Source organism: Macaca thibetana, chromosome 12, assembly GCF_024542745.1.
Source record: "Macaca thibetana thibetana isolate TM-01 chromosome 12, ASM2454274v1, whole genome shotgun sequence".
NCBI classification, from domain to species: domain Eukaryota; kingdom Metazoa; phylum Chordata; class Mammalia; order Primates; family Cercopithecidae; genus Macaca; species Macaca thibetana.
In genome coordinates, this window is record NC_065589.1 from 40042334 (window position 1) to 40057946 (window position 15613).

The following is a 15613-nucleotide window of genomic DNA, read 5'->3' on the forward strand; positions in this document are numbered from 1 at the left end:
AGACTCTGGAAGGTTGCCAAAGGAAATGTCCGGACCCGGAACAGTTCCCAGGGATGGTCCGAAGCCTTTTCCGCATAACTCATTTCCTTACCCCAGTATTCACTTGTATTCACATGTACGCGCCTCTCCTTCGGGCTTTTATTCTTAATGTTTTTGTTCTGCCCTAATTCCATCTACCTATGGACAGGGCTCAAAAGGAGAAGAAATTTAACAAATCTTAAGTGGCATTTTACACCCCTCTCCTTTTCTTATTTTTTAGAGCTCTACAAAGAGGCAAATCTCAGAAAGATTAAATTTGCCTGTTAGAATGCGGTTTTAGATAGTATCTATGGAGTTCAGTTACCACATGTTATTCCTACCCTCCTGTATCTCAAGTAATCAAGACTATTTTAATCAGCTGCTTCGCTGTTCCCTGATACCTTGGAAAGATGGCTGCTACCTTACCAGTCTGTAAAATGCTATAGTTTACAGAGGGCCTTATTTGATTCTACACGATCATTGTTTGAGACAGAACTGGGCCAGCCATCCATGTTTTTGTCTAGTGGAGGAAACAAGTCTTTGGTGTGGCAAAGACCCAGGAAGGCAGGCAGTGACACTAGTTCTAAAATGGCCTAAAGGGCTCCTTATCAAGAAAATAAAAAATGGTGGACCCAAAACCTACACTCCCACCTCTCTGGCTATAAATTGCCTATCCATTACCTCTTTTCCCTGTACTATTTTTATTAGTTGTACATGCTAGACAGATTTCGTCGTGTAAAAATGTGGGAGTGGAGACCATAGTATGATTCACTCTGGACCTGAAATCCTACTGGATCCCTGTGCGCGGTGGTGGAAGACTTTTGTTTTGTTTTGTTTTTTTGAGACGAAGTCTCGCTCTGTCCCCCAGGCTGGAGTGCAGTGACTCGATCTCGGCTCACTGCAACCTCCGCCTCCCGCGTTCAGGCAAATCTCCTGCCTCAGCTTCCCAAGTAGCTGGGATTACAGGTGCGTGCCGCCACGCCCGGCTAATTTTTGTATTTTTAGTAGAGACGGGGGTTTCACCATGTTGGCCAGGGTGGTCTTGATCTCTTGACCTCATGATCCGCCCATCTCAGCCTCCCAGAGTGCTGGAATTACAGGCGTGAGGTGGAAGGCTTTTAAAGACCCAGAGAGGAGACCGGGTGCGGTGGCTCATGCCTGTAATCGCAGCACTTTGAGAGGCTAAGGCGGGCGGATCACCTGAGGTCGAGAGTTGGAGACCAGCTTGACCAACATGGAGGAAACCCCATCTCTACTAAAAATACAAAATTAGCTGGGCGTGGTGGCACATACCTGTAATCTCAGCTACTCGGGAGACTGAGGCAGGAGAATCGCTTGAACCTGGGAGGTTGGAGGTTGGAGGGAGCCAAGATCAGGCCATTGCACTCCAGCCTGGGCAACAAGAGCGAAACTCTGTTTTAAAAAAATTAATTAAAAAAAAAGACCTAGAGAGGAAATTCAAATCCCATGGCCACCACTTACTCTGTGACCTTGGGTAGGTCACTAGCCAGTCTCCTTATCTGTAAAATGCAGTTAAACAATACCATGTGCTTCATACAGTTGTTATGATTATTAACGAAGGATTATATGTGAATGTGGTGTGTAGAAGGTGGTCAGCACTTCCAGAGTCTCCACGTGATTCAGAGACACACATTTCTCCTTACCATCCATTCCCTTTTCTCCTCCTGTCTCTCCCTCCACAGAGAAAGCCCCAGCCCCTTAGCCCAGGAAGCTGCCTTAAGTTGACTGGTGCTCTGGATAGATCTGACATCACTATCTGGCCCTTACAGCCTGGTGTGAAGCCAAAAACAGCTTCTCACTGGATAGGAACATACAGGAAACTGCCAGCAGGATCCCTGCAAAGAGCCAAGTCTGGTCTGAAAGCAATGGATGCCTTATTAAATAAGGATATAATCCCAGCACTTTGGGAGGCCAAGGCAGATCACTTGAGGTCAGGCGTTCAAGATCAACCTGGCCAACATGGTGAAACCCTGTCTCTACTAAAAATACAAAATTAACCAGGCATGGTGGTGCATGCCTATAATCCCAGCTACTCAGGAGGCTGAAGCAAGAGAAGAGCTGGAAACCCAGAAGTCGGAGGCTGCAGTGAACAGAGATCTCACCCACTGCACTGCAGCCTGGACGACACAGCGAGACTATGTCTCAATAAATAAATAAATAAATAAATAAAGGAAGCCGTATGTGGTATTTTGTCTTGCACAAAGTAGGATCTCAATACATGTTTATTAAATTAATCCAAAGGAGTCTTGCAGCCCTAGTGTCCTTAGCTTCCTGATCAATCGATTTAGGTATCACCAAACTGGAGACATCTTTGTTGGTGGCAAGAGGCTTTTAGCTTGCCTGAGCTGAAGAATTGATTTCAGCAGATCTTATTAGATTTCATTAAATCAACTGATTTCACTAGATCAAAGAGCTTAAAAAAAATGTCCTTGGCTTAGTCATGAGCTCTGATGGAGCCATTTCACCTTTTGCTTCTAGTTATGTTTCCTACAGAAACTGAAACCTACAGTTCCAGAAAATTCATTTTCATCTTATTTGACAGTTTACCTCACTCGTCAGTTCAGGGCTTAACTTTAAACAAATGAGAGCACTTCAATTAAAGCAGGTAATTAACCACTTCAGCCCTCTTTGTACTAAAGGATATTTGTGATGACTTGTAAATCAAAGCTTTGAAACCATGAAATTCAGCAGGGTGCTATGGCTCATGCCTGTGATCCCAGCACCTTGGAAGGCCAAGGTGGGGGGGGATCACTCGAGCCCAGGAGTTCAAGACCAGCCTGGCCAACAAGGCAAAACCCCGTATCTACGAAAATCAGCTGGTGCATGCCTGTAGTCCCAGCTATTTGGGAGGCTGAGGTACGAGGATCGCTTGAGCCCAGGAGGCAGAGGTTGCAGTGAGTCAAGATCATGCCACTGTACTCCAGCTTGGGAGACAGAGTGAGATACTCTTTCAAAAAATAATAATTTTTAAAAAGTATTAAATTATTAAAGAATGCTAAAAAGAAAAGAAAATAAAAACTTGCTTCAATACCTTAGAGCTCTTCAGTCTGTTTTTAAGATTTAATGGCAATGAATAAAAGCATCCTTTCCTCTTGCCCTTGACTTCATTATCTATTGTTGAAGATTCAAAGAAAACAATGTGCATCAAGGTGATGTATTGGTTTTTAGTTTGCTGGTTTATCTACAAAGAGAGTCCTTGTATTTCAAGGATCAACAAAATAAACGTATCTTCCTCTAGTTTAACCCTGCTCTTCTTAGGATATAATTCAAATTTTCCCATTTTTCTCTCCGAGATTGAAACATAACTGTATATAATTGTAGACAAAAAGCAACATGTTAGAATTGGTTTGTCTGTATTTAAACTTCAAAAGACAAAATTATTGATAGGCTCATTTGTTCCTGTGCTTGCTTAACTCTACAATGATCCTGCCGTGGTAAAGGAAGATGGGTTTTATGAAAATGTTTATTGTCCTGTAGTGGTTTCTTTTCCTCCTTTAGTTATTCTAGAATCAGCTGTATCCACTTACAAACCTCTAAAATGTCATTGAATGGAACATTATACAGCCATCAAAATGGTAATTATGAAATCACAAATTCCTTTCACTTTAAAATGAAAAAAATCAAAAGTATGCATCCATTGTAATTATAATAATTGTATAAAAGTCATAAGCCTTTTATAAAATACTGTAGGGTAAAATACTGACATGAAAATAGAGATCTGAGAGGCCAGGCACAGGGCCTGTAGTCCCAGCACTTTGGAAGGCTGAGGTGGGCAGATCCCTTGAGCCCAGGAGTTCAAGACCAGCCTGGACAACATGAAAAACCGTATCTCTACAAAAAATTTTAAAATTAGCTGCACATGGTGGTGCACACCTGTAGTATGAGCTACTCGGGAGGCTAAGATGGGAGCATCACCTGAACCTGGGAGGTCAAGGCTGCAGTGAGCCACGAACACACCACTGCACTCCAGCCTGGCGACAGAGTGAGACCCTATCTCAAAAAAGAAAGAAAATAAAGCCAAGCACAGTGGTTCACACTTGTAATCCCAACACTTTGGGAGGCTGAGGCGGGAGGATTGTTTGAGCCCAAGAGTTTAAGATCAGCCTGAGTAACATAACAAGACTCCATCTCTACAAAAACTTTTAAAATTAGGGCCTGGTGCAATGGCTCACACCTGTAATCCCAGCACTTTGAGACCGAGGCGAATGGATCACTTGAGGCCAGGAGTTTGAGACCAGCCTGGCCAACATGGCAAAACCCCATCTCTACTAAAAATACAAAAATTAGCCAAGCATGGTGGCGCATACCTGTAATCCCAGCTACTCAGAAGGCTGAGGCACGAGAATCGCTTGAACTCAGGAGGTGAAGGTTGCAGTGAGCTGAGATCATACCACTGCATTCCAGTGGTATGATTTTTTTTTTTTTAATTAGCCAGGTGTGGTGACACGCACCTGTAGTCCTAGCTACTTAGGAGGCTGAGGTGGGAAGATCCTCTGAGCCCAGGAGTTTGAGGCTGTAGTGAGCCATGATTGCACTACTGCACTCCACCCTGGGTGACAGAGTGAGACCTTGTGTCTAAAAACAAAAAAAGAGGTTTTTTCCTCAAGAAATGTTGATATATGATTTCTTAATAAAAAGGAGAATCATAAGAACTTGAACTTCTTAGTGATATTCTGTACTTAAAATCTGACTGGTACTTCACTGAAATTTGTCTTAGGCCAAATGTGTGTCCATAGCACTACATATTTCCAGGTGTCCTTCTTACCTCTTTGACTGTGCCTTGGTCACTTTTGCTGGCTCCTTCTCAATCTGACCCTTAAAAAGTAAGAGTGCCTGAGAAACTCATCTAGGCCTCTCACTTCCTAGACTGGCAGCTGCATTTGTGCCCAGAATTCCACTGACCATCATACTGCCATCTTTTCAACTGCCTGCTTGGCATCTCTTCTCCTATATCTCACAGGTACCACAAACCTTATCCACAAGTAAATTCATCCTCTCTTCACCAACACTCCCTTGCAGTCTTCCCTATCTCAGTCAGTGGTACCACCATCTGCTAAGTAGTCTAAATCAAAACCCTGGAAGTCATCTTGGCTCTCCCCCTTCCTTGGGGTAAGGCCAGTGAATCACTGTAGCTTAACTACTCTTGTTCTTAAATCTCTCATGAATCTACTACTGTTCTCCAGACCTGCCATCCCTTCTAGCCAACCTATATCTTCTCTGGCCTGCACTCTTACTCTTGCTTAGCCAGTCTCCCTAGATCATCTCTGCCCCACCCTACTTCTCCAAGCTCCCAATTCCCCACACATCTATAGTGCTATCTTAAAACCACAAACATAATCACCTTACTACATAGCCTAAAGCTTACCAGCCCTTCTTAGGACCAGTCCCCCAGTCCTGAGGTTTACCATAAGTTCCATGGGCCCACCTCTGACCTCTTCCTCTCTAGGCTCCCGCCATACTGCTCTTCTTTCATTTCCCCCTAAAACAATAGTCTTATCCTAATTCCTTCACACATGCTAGTTCTTCTCCTTGGAACACGTCTCACTCTTGTCAATTGGCCAACTTCTCAGTTTTTAGATGGAGGAGGCCTGGGTTGTCATACCCACCCAACCCACTTAAGTTAGTTTCCCTGGGTTATTTGTTCAATATCTGTATTTCTTTCTCAATGTTAACCTCCATAAGAGCTTATTTGTTCACTCAACAAATATTCATTGACTGCCTTCTATATGCAGAACACTGTGATGGCTTTACAGTGATGAACAAACCCACAAGCTCTTTATCCTCATGGACTTAACATCTGCTGGAGACAGTGAGCAAGTAAATGAAACATGCATGGGTGCACACACATATAACTACACATGTAAATAAATTACCACTTGCAAAATTCTGTAGGAAAAAAAAAAAACAAAGTGCCATCGAAGAGGGCAATAGTAGAGATCTAGCTAAGCTAGGTGAGAAGTCCTTTCTGAAGTTAAGATAAAACCTAAAAGATAAGAATGAGCCAGCTGGGTGCAGTGGCTCACCCCTGTAATCCCAGAACTTTAGGAGGCTGAGGCGGGCAGATCACCTGAGGTCAGGAATTCGAGCCCAGCCTGACCAACATGGTGAAACCCTGTCTCTACTAAAAATACAAAAATTAGCCAGGCGTGGTGGCGGGCGCCTGTAGTCCCAGCTACTCAGGAGGCTGAGGCAGGAGAATTGCTTGAACCAGGGAGGTGGAGGTTGCAGTGAGCCGAGATTGTGCCACTGCACTCCAGCCTGGGCAACAGAGCAAGACCTCCGTCTCAAAAACAAAACAAAACAAACAACAAAAAAACAAAAACAAAGAACCATCATGGAAAGAACATTTTAAACAGGAAATAGCTGCGCAGAGCCTGAGAAAGGAAACAGCTGTCTGTTGAAGGAACCAGAGGAAGGGCAGCATCAGCAAAGGTGAGTAGTTCAGAGATAAGATGGGACAGCTAGAGGCTAGATGATGCAGAGATTTTTAAACCCTGGTAAGGGATTCAGATTTTATTCTAAGTACAATAATGTATTTTGAATAGAGCTGAGCCCACTCATTGCCTCCATCAGCACAATGTCTCACTGAAAAGAAACAATAGACACCTAATCCCAGCACTTTGGGAGGCCGAGGCGGGCGGATCACAAGGTCAGGAGATCGAGACCACGGTGAAACCCCGTCTCTACTAAAAATACAAAAAATTAGCCGGGCGCGGTTGTGGGCGCCTGTAGTCCCAGCTACTCGGGAGGCTGAGGCAGGAGAATGGCGTGAACCCGGGAGGCGGAGCTTGCAGTGAGCCGAGATCGCGCCACTGCACTCCAGCCTGGGCCACAGAGCGAGACTCCGTCTCAAAAAAAAAAAAAAAAAAAAAAAAAAAGGAATGAAAGGCTATCTAATATTTACTGAAATCTATGAAATAAGCATGATATTTGACATATAACAAAAGGTTATGAAAAGCGGATTTATTTGCATGCGTCTCAATAGACATGATAAAAAACCTTGATCTTTGTCTCCAAGTTCTACTCATCACAACACAGCAACAGTCTCCAATCTCTCATCTCTCTAAAAATAGGCCAGACCTGGACCTGGCTTTTCTTTCTTTGGCCTCATTCTCTCACCTCCTAGGCTCCATTCTTGCTTCTTGAATAACTCCCTGCCTTTGCTAAACTAAAGTATATCAATCTGTTCTTTCTGACCTCACTATTTCTGCATCTCTAATTAATTTATCCTCAGTAGCACAACAGAAGCTCCAGAACCCAGAGGAAGAATCTTCTCAGGAAGGTTTGGGAATTAAAGAATACTTGTATTTTCAGTTTTGTTTATTTGTTTTGTCTGTGTTTGTTATTGCTGCTGTTGCTGTTGTTTTCACGCTGGGAATCCACTCTGGCTACTGTATGGAGAATGGCTTGTAGGAGATCAGGAAGTAAGGAAAATCATAAGGAGCCTATTGCAAAGAAGTCTGAGCAAGGGGGATTTCAGAGACAGAAAAAGTGGATGGATTCAAGACCTACCTTCTAGGTAGAGTTAATTTGTCTTGCAGGTGATAGGAGGTATAGGAGGTCTCTAGGGGAAGTCCCCCAGATTTCTGGCTTGAAAATTGTGGTAGATGGTGGTGTGTTTATAGAGAAGGGGAAGAGTGGGGGAGAAAAAGCCATGGTATTGAAATCAGTTTAGGTTTGTACATACTAGGTTTGAGTTTCTAATGAATTATTTAAAATATGTGTTGAGGCCAGGTGCTGTAATCCCAGCACTTTGGGAGGCTGAGACAGGCAGATCACTTGAGGTCAGGCGTCTGAGACCAGCCTGGCCAACATGGCAAAACCCCCGTCTCTACTAAAAATACAAAAATTAGCCAGGCACTGTGGCAGGTGCCTGTAATCCCAGCTACTCAAGAGGCTGAGGCAGGAGAATCACCTGAACCCGGGAGGGGGAGGTTGCAGTGAGCCAAGACTGCGCCATTGCACTCCAGCCTGGGTGAGAGAGCAAGACTCTGTCTCAAAAAATAACTAAATAGGCTGGACACAGTGGCTCACACCTGTAATTCCAGCAGTTTGGGAGGCTGAGGCAGGCGGGTTGCCTGAGGTCAGGAGTTCAAGACCAGCCTGGCTAACATGGTGAAACCCCATTTCTGCGAAAAATACAAAAATTAGCCAAGTGTGGTGGTGTGCATCTGTAGTCCCAGCTACTCGGAAGGCTGAGGCAAGAGAATCGCTTTAACCCAGGAGGTGGAAGTTGCAGCGAGCCGAGATCACGCCACTGCACTCCAGCTTGGACAACAGAGCAAGACTCCATCTCCGAACAAAAACATAAATAAATAAAATATATGTTGGATATATATAGAAGACTCAGTTTCAGAGAAGTCAGACCATGAGGTTTCAGCACATAGACATTATTTGCACCTGTGCGACACATGAGGTTACCTAGGGATTTCCCATTACTTCTCTGCCTTACCACAGTGCCTGGTACACACTAAGTCCTCAAAAAAATTACAATTTAAGATCCTGTCTGTCTTGTCCACCCTTGTATCTTTATGCCTCACAGAAGCTGGCATATGGCAGATACGCAATAATTTCCTGCTTAAGAAATGAATGATTTAGCAACTATACCATTCACACCAACAAACAAAACAAAACAAAACCAAAAACCAACTGATTTCAAACCCACGATTTTAGATTCCAAAGCCAATTTGGTTTCACCATAGGATGGTACTCTTGTCCAGCAGATTGTCTCAAAAATCTAATAAAAAAGACAAGCATATGGTGTCTTCATGATATAAATGAGGAAACTAAAGAGGTTAAATGGCTTCCTAAAATTAGAACTGGGGTCTTTCAATTCTTATTCCAGCATCCTTTCACTACAGGAGGTTAGTGGCTTTCTTTTTTTTTTTTTTTTCCCAAGAGACTCTCGAGACAGTCTCTTGCCCTGTCACCCAGGCTGGAATACAGTGGCGTGATCACAGCTCACTGCAGCCTTGAACTTCCAGGCTCAGGTGATTCTCCCACCTCAGCCTCCCAAGTAGCTGAGACTACAGATGCATCCCACCACGCGTGGCTAGTTTTTGTATTTTTAGTAGAGATGGGGTTTCTCCATGTTGCCAAGGCTGGTCTTAAACTCCTGGGCTCAAGCGATCCACCCGCCTTGGCTTCCCAAAGTACTGGGATTACAGGCATGAGCCACCGTGCCCAGTCAGGATGACTTTCAACAGACCCGCAGCTGCTCAGGATATTTTGTACCTACCAACTAACATGCTGGGAAGAAAAGAAAAGGGAAGAAGAAGGAGAACCGAAGAAATTATGTTTGGAATTGGTGAATATTACCACTTAAAACAATCTACTTTTCTGCCATGCTTCAATATTCTGTCAAGATTTGACTTAAGACCAGGCTCAGTGGTGCATGCCTATAATCCCGGCTAATTGTGAGGCTGAGGTAGAAGGATCGCTTGAGCCCAGGAGTTGGAGACCACACTGGGCAACATAATGAGACCTTGTCTCAAAAAGAAAAAAGAAAGGTTCAACTCAAATATCAACTGTCATAGGGCCTTTTCTGGTTCTTAAAAGGACAGTATTGCTCCTCCTCTTTTGGTTCATTGACATTGTACTTTCAGAGATATGGTTTCTGCTATAACTTGTATGTTTTCAGAAACTCTTCAATCTATGTATTAAAATGTATGTTAATTGAGGTTGGGTGCGGTGGCTCACACCTGTAATCCCAGAACTTTGGGAGGCTGAGGTGGGCGGAAGTTCGAGACCAGCCTAGCCAATGTGGCGAAACCTTGTCTTGCCACTAAAAATACAATAATTAGCTGGGCGTGGTGGCACGTGCCTGTAATCCCAGCTACTCAGGAGGCTGAGGCACAAGAATCACTTGAATCCAGGATGGGGAAGTTGCAGTTAGCCAAGATCGCACCACTACACTCCTGGTAACAGAGTGAGATTCTGTCTCAAAAAAAAGGATGGTAATTAAACAAAAACACGATATAGAACAGTGTATACTACCAATAGCCTTTGCTTTTTTTTTTTTTTTTTTTTTTTTTTTTTTTTGAGACAGAGTTTTGCTCTTGTTGCCCAGGCTGGAGTGCAATGGTGCGATCTTGGCTCACCGCGACCTCTGCCTCTTGGGTTCAAGCGATTCTCCTGCCTCCGCCTCCTGAGAAGCTGGAATTACAGGCATGCACCACCACGCCTGGCTAATTCTGTATTTTTAGTAGAGACAGGGTTTCTCCCTGACCAGTTGGTCAGGCTGGTCTCAAACTCCCGACCTCAGGTGATCGGCCTGCCTCGGCCTCCCAAAGTGCTGGGGTTACAGGCATGAGCCACCGAACCCGGCCGGCCTTTGCTTTTTAAAGACTTTAGTTATATGCATAGTTATATGCACACGTATAGAATATCTGGAGGTTCTCCCAAGAAACTGGCCTCTGAAAAGGGGAACTGGGAGGGGTAGAGAAAGGAAGAACATGTCCTTTTGTATACATCCTCTTTGTACTATTTGAAGTTTTGAATGCAATGTTTATGTATTCATTTTAGCCCCCGAAGAAAGATCTAATGTAAAAAAAAAAAAAAAAAAAAAAAAAAAGGACTCTCAGAAAACAAGGTTATTTTGGTGAGCATTACAATTTGAAATTAGGGTTTATAAATGATAGTTTCAGTATCCAAAATATTTCTGTATTTTTTTTTGGGTTGAGCAATATTGAGAAAATCTTGATTAATACAGAGAAGTAATTGTAAATGGCAACAGTGTTTTTGTTTTGTTTTGTTCTTGTTTTTGTTTTTGGAAACGGAGTTTCGCTCTTGTTGCCCAGGCTGGAGTGCAATGGCGTGATCTCGGCGCCCCTACAACCTCTGCCTCCTGCGTTTAAGCAAGTCTCCTGCCTCAGCCTCCCAAGTAGCTGAGATTACAGGCATGCGCCACCATGCCCAGCTAATTTTTAGTGGAAACAGGGTTTCTCTATGTTGGTCAGGCTAGTTTCAAATTCCTGACCTCAGGTGATCCGCCAGTCTCGGCCTCCCAGTGTTGGGATTACAGGCGTGAGCCACACACCTGGCCAACAGTGTGCTTTTAATTGCTCTGCAACTAGGCAGACTCAGACTTGAAATAGGAGCAATGGAAAATACTGGAAAAAATAATAATAAACAGGAGATCAAATGGAGATATAGATGCTACAAGAATGGCAGAATATCGATAATTGTTAAAGCAGGGTGACAAGTATAGGGTGATTCCTTATTCTATTGTTACTTTGTATCTGTTTCAGTGGCCGTGATAAACGTTTTATTTTATTTTATTTTTTTTTTTGAGACGGAGTCTTGCTATGTCACCCAGGCTGGAGTGCAGTGGCTGGATCTCAGCTCACTGCAAGCTCCGCCTCCCGGGTTCACGCCATTCTCCTGCCTCAGCCTCCCGAGTAGCTGGGATTACAGGCGTCCGCCACATCGCCCGGCTAGTTTTTTGTATTTTTTAGTAGAGACGGGGTTTCACCGTGTTAGCCAGGATGGTCTCGATCTCCTGACCTCGTGATCCACCCGTCTCGGCCTCCCAAAGTGCTGGGATTACAGGCTTGAGCCACCGCGCCCGGCCAAACGTTTTAAAAATTGGTTCACAAAAACATACAACTACTCACATGCTTTCTTAGTTTGTAAGAAAACACTGAAAATGTATAAAGCTCTAAATTTAAGAATCTGCAAAACCCTATCTACCTTACCTAACATGTTATCCATGTATTTGTTATTGTACATAAGAATGTACATCAAACAGATGAACTTTGCTAGATGTTTAATTGTGCTCAGCGCACATAAGCTGTGGTTGCGTAGTTACCTGGAGATTTTTCTCTAAGGAGACATATGCAGGCCTGGATTTTAAAAAGAACAGTGTAGCTGGCCGGTTAGCTCAGTTGGTTAGAATGTAGTGCTAGTGAAATAGACCAATGTAAAGCTACAATCTTTTTAAGTAATGACATGTTTACAATAAATTCAAATATATGCTCTAAAATGACAGGAAAAATTTAACACTGAAGTCTACATAAAGAAAATACTGGCCAGGCACAGTGGCTCACACCTGTAATCCCAGCACTTTGGGAGGCCGAGGCAAGCAGATCACAAGGTCAAGAGATGGAGACCATCCTGGCCAACATGGTGAAACCCTGTCTCTACTAAAAATACAAAAATTAGCTGGGCATGGTGGCGCGCACCTGTAGCCCCAGCCACTCCGGAGGCTGAGGCAATAGAATTGCTTGAACCAGGGAGGCAGAGGTTGCAGTGAGCTGAGATCACGCCACTGTGCTCCAGCCTGGCAACAGAGTGAGAATCCGTCTAAAAAAAAAAAAAAAAACCGTGACAGCAGATATTAACTAGTAGTGGCCCCGGTATATTAAAATTTATTAGATTGGCCAGGTGTGGTGGCTCACTCCTATAATCCCAGCACTTTGAGAGGCCAAGAGGCAGGTGGATCACTTGAGGCCAGGAGTTTGAGACAAGCCTGGCCAACATGGTGAAACCCAGTCTCTACTAAAAATACAAAAATTAGCCGAGTGTGGTCGCGTGTGCCTGTAATCCCAGCTACTCGAGAGGCTGAGGCAGGAGAATTGGTTGAACCCAGGAGGCAGAGGTTTATGTGAGCTGAGATTACTCCATTGCACTCCAGCCTGGGCAACAGAGTAAGTGAGACTCTGTCTTGAAAAAATAAATAAAATAAAATAAAATATATTATATTAAATTAATTGATTTTTATTATTATAAGTTTTTAAATATTTAAAATATGATTCTCTAAGGAGACATATGCAGGCACGGTGGCTCAGGCCTATAATCTCAGCCCTTTGGGAGGCCAAAGCAAGAGGATCACTTGAGCTGAGGAGCTAGAGACCAGCCTGGGCAACATAGCAAGACCTCATCACCACAAAAAATAAAAAAATTAGCCAGGCAGGGTGGTGCACACCTGTAGTACCAGCTATTCAGGAGGCTGAAGCAAGAGGATTCTTTTAGCCCAGGAGGTAGAGGCTGCAGAAGCCATGATCACACCACTGCACTCCAGCCTGGGTGACAGAGCAAGACTCTGTCTCAAGAAAAACAAAATATGTTTTGAAAATGAAATTCAGATCAAAACATATACTGCACCCCTGAAACACAGAGTACTTTAAAAACTGTTCCACTGCAGTGTGATAAAATTAAAGGCAGAAAATATATTTTATTCATCTCTGTCTCTCTAATACCCAAGACAATAGTTTGATGAATGAATATTGTTAACTGAAGCTATGGGAAAATTGATTTATAAGTCCAAAGTAATCTTATTAGAAATTCATCTGTGTTGATTTTTTTCTGAGTACACAAAGTCCATTCTCATATAAACAATTCAATATAAAAATTATTAAATTAGAAAACAAAATTCCACAATTCCCCCAACCTTTCATTTTTCTATGTATAATGTAATATATATTTATAAGACTTTTTTTTTACTTAAAAAAATAGGATCAGCTGGGCGCGGTGGCTCATACCTGTAATCCCAGCACTTCAGGAGGCCGAGGCAGGCGGATCACCTGAGGTCAGGAGTTCGAGACCAGCCTCAATATTGAGAAACCCCGTCTCTACTAAAAATACAAAATTAGCCGGACGTGGTGGTGCATGCCTGTAATCCCAGCTACTCGGGAAACTGAAGCAGGAGAATTGCTTGAACCTGGGAGGCGGAGGTTGCAGTGAACCGAGATCGTGCCATTGCATTCTAGCCTGGGCAACAAGAGCGAAACTCCATCTCAAAAAAAATAAAAATAAAAAATGATCACATTTTGGGCATAACTTTCGAAATCTGTATTTTTTTCCCTTAAACATATATCTAGGACATCTTTTGACTCAGTATACATCTAGAGTCTATCTGATTCCCTTTAAAGAATACGTAGTATTCTATCATTTGGCAGTACCGTAATTTAGCCAGTCTCCTGCTAATGGACACACCATTACATACAAAGGTGTATGATACTTTTAAGTTTATATCTTTTCACTCTTGAGAGAGTATTTTAAATTTTAATGTTATATAAAAGCAATCTATATACACAGTTTAAACAAATACTATTAGAAGGATGATTTTTTTGTTTTGTTTTGGTTTGGTTTTTTCTGAGACGGAACCTTGCTCTGTCACCCAGTCTGCAGTGCAGTAACGTGATCTCAGCTCACTGCAATCTCCACCTCCTGGGTTCAAGCGATTCTCCTGCCTCAGCCTCTCAAGTAGCTGGGATTACAGGCGCACACCACCACGCTCGGCTAATTTTTGTATTTTTAGTAGAGATGGGGTTTCACTATGTTGGTCAGGCTGGTCTTGAACTCCTGACCTCAGGCAATCTGCCTGCCTCAGCTCCCAAAGTGCTGGGATTACAGGGGAGAGCCACCGTGCCAGGCCAGGGATGATTTTTTAAAACAGTCATTTGCTTATTTTCATTGCCCTTCCCAAAACCTCAAAAGAATTGTTAAACCTCTCTGAAAGTGATAGTCATTTGTTTTTTCCCTTAAAGGCATCCAAATGGAACCTTCTTTTCTCCTGCTCTGTCTGAACTAGATTATGTTCTAGGACTTCTGCACAGCTATCCTATGATTTCCTGGGATTTCCCTACACTTGTCTATGCATGTATTCCACGTTCCCTCAACCCAGGGTCTTCCTTTTTGGTTTATTTGCTTGTTTATTCCTTTGTTTTATAATTGCTTCCTAAGAAAGAGCATATAGAAGGTTAATTTTTTATAAAAATAACAGGCAGGATTGAAGCTGCTCCTTTGAATTTGCAATTCAACATGAGAAATTTCCTCAGGGCTGGTAAAAAGAGGCCTTAACCTCTGTCTTTAGATTTACAGTCTAAGGCTTGCTCAGCCGTTTTACCTGCTCCCCCACCTATGTTTATCAATTGTTTATTGTTTTCAACTACCCACAAAGATACCGGAAAACTATACCTGCTGTTCGGCACAAGAGCGGAAATAGTAGGCACCGCCTTAAGCTTCCTAATTGGAGCAGGACTAGACCAACCAGGAACTCTACTAGGAGATGATCATATCTACAATGTTATTGTTACTGCCCACGCATTTGTTTTCATCTTCTTTATGATGATACCAATCATCATCGGGGGTTTCAGGAACTGGCTATTCCCTCTGATAATTGGTGCACCCCGGATAAATAATACGAGCTTCTGACTTCTCCCCCTATCTTTTCTGCTCCCTACTTGTGTCCTCAATAGTAGAAGCCGGCGCTGGAAGCGGCTGGACAGTTTATCCCCTTGAGGAGGAAACTTAGCACATGCAGGAGCCTCTGTGGACCTGACCATCTTCTCGCTCCACTTGGCCAGTGTCTCTTCTATTTTAAGAGCCATTAACTGTATTACCACTATTATTAACATAAAACCCCCAGCTATGTCCCAGTATCAAACACCCCTTTTCATCTGATCAGTCCTCATTATGGCTGTCCTTCTACTCCTTTCCCTTCCAGTCCTAGCCACAAGGATTACTATACTATTAATTGACCATAACCTCAACACTACTTTTTTTGACCCTGTTGGCATGGGTGACCCTATCTTGTACCAGCATTTATTCTGATATAACACTACCTTCCACC

At 43.2% G+C, this 15613-nt stretch overlaps 1 protein-coding gene across 2 annotated transcripts in view; it reads left to right on the plus strand.

Moving 5' to 3' along the window:
* The window catches only part of SUMO1 (small ubiquitin like modifier 1), a 1087495-nt gene that overhangs the window by 627225 nt on the left and 444657 nt on the right, over positions 1 to 15613 (plus strand). The window lies entirely within an intron of this gene.